Below are 6,000 nucleotides of genomic sequence, written 5' to 3'. Positions count from 1 at the left end.
AACGAATTTAGGCTTTTATTTCTAAAATATCTTTATTTTGGAAGTATTTTTCAATAAAATATTGAAATCTTTGTAAATGTTGGTCGAAATAATAGTACTAGAAAAGAAAAATTATAAATTTCACTAAACTTAAAGTAAAAAAGAATTAAATGAAATGAAAAAAAGTGAAAGCAAAACGAATGCAAACAACGCGGATCGAACCTGCGGCCACTTCTTAGGAGGCCGACACTCGGTCCACAAGGCTACATACGACCCGTCGTGACAGAGAATTTAAAGCCACATGTTTATTTATTAGTTTAAACTATAATTGTGCAAATCCCTGCTTGAAAGCCATGTGTATACGAGAAGGAATACGTCTTCGCATGCCCAGAATCTATGAACGAATTTAGGCTTTTATTTCTAAAATATCTTTATTTTGGAAGTATTTTTCAATAAAATGTTGAAATCTTTGTAAACGTTGGTCGAAATATTAGTACTAGAAAAGAAAAATTATGATTTTCACTAAACTTAAAGTAAAAAAGAATTAAATAAAATGAAAAAAAGTGAAAGCAAAACGAATGCGAACAACGCGGATCGAACTTGCAGCCACTGATAAGCAGGCCGATACTCAACCAAGCAGGCTACATACGACCCGTCGTGATAGAGAATTTAAAGCTACATGTTTATTTATTAGTTTAAACTCTATAATTCTGCAAATCCCTGCTTGAAAGCCATGTGTATACGAGAAGGAATACGTCTGCGCATGCCCAGAATCTATGAACGAATTTAGGCTTTTATTTCTAAAATATCTTTATTTTGGAAGTATTTTTCAATAAAATATTGAAATCTTTGTAAATGTTGGTCGAAATATTAGTACTAGAAAAGAAAAATTATGATTTTCACTAAACTTAAAGTAAAAAAGAATTAAATAAAATGAAAAAAAAGTGAAAGCAAAACGAATGCGAACAACGCGGATCGAACTTGCGGCCATTTCTTAGGAGGCCGACAGTAGGTCCACAAGGCTACAGACGACACTTAGTGGCAGAGAATTTAAAGCCACATGTTTATTTATTAGTTTAAACTCTGTACAAATCTCTGCTTGAAAGCCATGTGTATACGAGAAGGAATACGTCTGCGCATGCCCAGAATCTATGAACGAATTTAGGCTTTTATTTCTAAAATATCTTTATTTTGGAAGTATTTTTCAATAAAATATTGAAATCTTTGTAATTGTTGGTCGAAATAATTGTACTAGAAAAGAAAAATTATAAATTTCACTAAACTTAAAGTAAAAAAGAATTAAATGAAATGAAAAAAAGTGAAAGCAAAACGAATGCAAACAACGCGGATCGAACCTGCGGCCACTTCTTAGGAGGCCGACACTCGGTCCACAAGGCTACATACGACCCGTCGTGACAGAGAATTTAAAGCCACATGTTTATTTATTAGTTTAAACTATAATTGTGCAAATTCCTGCTTGAAAGCCATGTGTATACGAGAAGGAATACGTCTTCGCATGCCCAGAATCTATGAACGAATTTAGGCTTTTATTTCTAAAATATCTTTATTTTGGAAGTATTTTTCAATAAAATGTTGAAATCTTTGTAAATGTTGGTCGAAATATTAGTACTAGAAAAGAAAAATTATGATTTTCACTACACTTAAAGTAAAAAAGAATTAAATAAAATGAAAAAAAGTGAAAGCAAAACTAATGCGAACAACGCGGATCGAACTTGCAGCCACTGATAAGCAGGCCGATACTCAACCAAGCAGGCTACATACGACCCGTCGTGACAGAGAATTTAAAGTCACATGTTTATTTATTAGTTTAAACTATAATTGTGCAAATCCCTGCTTGAAAGCCATGTGTATACGAGAAGGAATACGTCTGCGCATGCCCAGAATCTCTGAACGAATTTAGGATTTTATTTCTAAAATATCTTTATTTTGGAAGTATTTTTCAATAAAATATTGAAATCTTTGTAAATGTTTTTCGAAATATTAGTACTAGAAAAGAAAAATTATGATTTTCACTAAACTTAAAGTAAAAAAGAATTAAATAAAATGAAAAAAAGTGAAAGCAAAACGAATGCAAAGAACGCGGATCGAACATGCGGCCACTTCTTAGAAGGCCGAAACTCGGTCCACAAGGCTACATACGACCCGTAGTGACAGAAAATTTAAAGCCACATGTTTATTTATTAGTTTAAACTCTATAATTGTGCAAATCCCTGCTTGAAAGCCATGTGTATACAAGAAGGAATACATCTGCGCATGCCCAGAATCTATGAACGAATTTAGGCTTTTATTTCTAAAATTCCTTTATTTTGGAAGTATTTTTCAATAAAATATTGAAATCTTTGTAAATGTTGGTCGAAATATTAGTACTAGAAAAGAAAAATTATGATTTTCACTAAACTTAAAGTAAAAAAGAATTAAATAAAATGAAAAAAATTGAAAGCAAAACGAATGCGAACAACGCGGATCGAGCATGCGGCCTCTGATTAGCAGACCGATACTCAACCAAGCAGGCTACATACGACCCGTCGTGACAGAGAATTTAAAGCTACATGTTTATTTATTAGTTTAAACTCTATAATTGTGCAAATCCCTGCTTGAAAGCCATGTGTATACGAGAAGGAATACGTCTGCGCATGCCCAGAATCTATGAACGAATTTAGGCTTTTATTTCTAAAATATCTTTATTTTGGAAGTATTTTTCAATAAAATATTGAAATCTTTGTAAATGTTGGTCGAAATATTAGTACTAGAAAAGAAAAATTATGATTTTCACTAAACTTAAAGTAAAAAAGAATTAAATAAAATGAAAAAAAGTGAAAGCAAAACGAATGCGAACAACGCGGATCGAACCTGCGTCCACGGCTTAGCAGGCCGAGACTCAACCCAGCAGGCTAGATACGACCCGTCGTGGCAGAGAATTTAAAGCCACATGTTTATTCATTAGTTTAAACTCTATAATTGTGCAAATCCCTGCTTGAAAGCCATGTGTATACGAGAAGGAATACGTCTGCGCATGCCCAGAATCTATGAACGAATTTAGGCTTTTATTTCTAAAATATCTTTATTTTGGAAGTATTTTTCAATAAAATGTTGAAATCTTTGTAAATGTTGGTCGAAATATTAGTACTAGAAAAGAAAAATTATGATTTTCACTACACTTAAAGTAAAAAAGAATTAAATAAAATGAAAAAAAGTGAAAGCAAAACTAATGCGAACAACGCGGATCGAACCTGCGGCCATTTCTTAGGAGGCCGACACTAGGTCCACAAGGATACAGACGACCCGTAGTGGCAGAGAATTTAAAGCCACATGTTTATTTATTAGTTTAAACTCTAATTGTACAAATCCCTGCTTGAAAGCCATGTGTATACGAGAAGGAACACGTCTGCGCATGCCCAGAATCTATGAACGAATTTAGGCTTTTATTTCTAAAATATCTTTATTTTGGAAGTATTTTTCAATAAAATATTGAGATCTTTGTAAATGTTGGTCGAAATATTAGTACTAGAAAAGAAAAATTATGATTTTCACTAAACTTAAAGTAAAAAAGAATTAAATAAAATGAAAAAAAGTGAAAGCAAAACGAATGCGAACAACGCGGATCGAACTTGCAGCCACTGATTAGCAGGCCGATACTCAACCAAGCAGGCTACATACGACCCGTCGTGACAGAGAATTTAAAGCTACATGTTTATTTATTAGTTTAAACTCTATAATTGTGCAAATCCCTGCTTGAAAGCCATGTGTATACGAGAAGGAATACGTCTGCGCATGCCCAGAATCTATGAACGAATTTAGGCTTTTATTTCTAAAATGTCTTTATTTTGGAAGTATTTTTCAATAAAATATTGAAATCTTTGTAAATGTTGGTCGAAATATTAGTACTAGAAAAGAAAAATTATGATTTTCACTAAACTTAAAGTAAAAAAGAATTAAATAAAATGAAAAAAAGTGAAAGCAAAACGAATGCGAACAACGCGGATCGAACCTGCGTCCACGGCTTAGCAGGCCGAGACTCAACCCAGCAGGCTAGATACGACCCGTCGTGGCAGAGAATTTAAAGCCACATGTTTATTCATTAGTTTAAACTCTATAATTGTGCAAATCCCTGCTTGAAAGCCATGTGTATACGAGAAGGAATACGTCTGCGCATGCCCAGAATCTATGAACGAATTTAGGCTTTTATTTCTAAAATATCTTTATTTTGGAAGTATTTTTCAATAAAATATTGAAATCTTTGTAAATGTTGGTCGAAATATTAGTACTAGAAAAGAAAACTTATGATTTTCACTAAACTTAAAGTAAAACAGAATTAAATAAAATGAAAAAAAGTGAAAGCAAAACGAATGCAAACAACGCGGATCGAACCTGCGGCCATTTCTTAGGAGGCCGACACTAGGTCCACAAGGATACAGACGACCCGTCGTGACAGAGAATTTAAAGCTACATGTTTTTTTATTAGTTTAAACTCTATACTTGTGCAAATCCCTGCTTGAAAGCCATGTGTATACGAGAAGGAATACGTCTGCGCATGCCCAGAATCTATGAACGAATTTAGGCTTTTATTTCTAAAATATCTTTATTTTGGAAGTATTTTTCAATAAAATATTGAAATCTTTGTAAATGTTGGTCGAAATATTAGTACTAGAAAAGAAAAATTATGATTTTCACTAAACTTAAAGTAAAACAGAATTAAATAAAATGAAAAAAAGTGAAAGCAAAACGAATGCAAACAACGCGGATGGAACCTGCGGCCATTTCTTAGGAGGCCGACACTCGGTCCACAAGGCTACATACGACCCGTCGTGACAGAGAATTTAAAGCCACATGTTTATTTATTAGTTTAAACTATAATTGTGCAAATCCCTGCTTGAAAGCCATGTGTATACGAGAAGGAACACGTCTGCGCATGCCCAGAATCTATGAACGAATTTAGGCTTTTATTTCTAAAATATCTTTATTTTGGAAGTATTTTTCAATAAAATATTGAAATCTTTGTAAATGTTGGTCGAAATATTAGTACTAGAAAAGAAAACTTATGATTTTCACTAAACTTAAAGTAAAACAGAATTAAATAAAATGAAAAAAAGTGAAAGCAAAACGAATGCAAACAACGCGGATCGAACCTGCGGCCATTTCTTAGGAGGCCGACACTAGGTCCACAAGGATACAGACGACCCGTCGTGACAGAGAATTTAAAGCTACATGTTTTTTTATTAGTTTAAACTCTATACTTGTGCAAATCCCTGCTTGAAAGCCATGTGTATACGAGAAGGAATACGTCTGCGCATGCCCAGAATCTATGAACGAATTTAGGCTTTTATTTCTAAAATATCTTTATTTTGGAAGTATTTTTCAATAAAATATTGAAATCTTTGTAAATGTTGGTCGAAATATTAGTACTAGAAAAGAAAAATTATGATTTTCACTAAACTTAAAGTAAAACAGAATTAAATAAAATGAAAAAAAGTGAAAGCAAAACGAATGCAAACAACGCGGATGGAACCTGCGGCCATTTCTTAGGAGGCCGACACTCGGTCCACAAGGCTACATACGACCCGTCGTGACAGAGAATTTAAAGCCACATGTTTATTTATTAGTTTAAACTATAATTGTGCAAATCCCTGCTTGAAAGCCATGTGTATACGAGAAGGAACACGTCTGCGCATGCCCAGAATCTATGAACGAATTTAGGCTTTTATTTCTAAAATATCTTTATTTTGGAAGTATTTTTCAATAAAATATTGAAATCTTTGTAAATGTTGGTCGAAATATTAGTACTAGAAAAGAAAAATTATGATTCTCACTAAACTTAAAGTAAAAAAGAATTAAATAAAATGAAAAAATGTGAAAGCAAAACGAATGCAAACAACGCGGATGGAACCTGCGGCCATTTCTTAGGAGGCCGACACTAGGTCCACAAGGCTACAGACGACCCGTAGTGGCAGAGAATTTAAAGCCACATGTTTATTTATTAGTTTAAACTCTAATTGTACAAAT

Source organism: Argiope bruennichi, chromosome 6 (genome assembly GCF_947563725.1).
Source record: "Argiope bruennichi chromosome 6, qqArgBrue1.1, whole genome shotgun sequence".
Taxonomy (NCBI): domain Eukaryota; kingdom Metazoa; phylum Arthropoda; class Arachnida; order Araneae; family Araneidae; genus Argiope; species Argiope bruennichi.
This window is presented reverse-complemented; position numbering follows the sequence as displayed.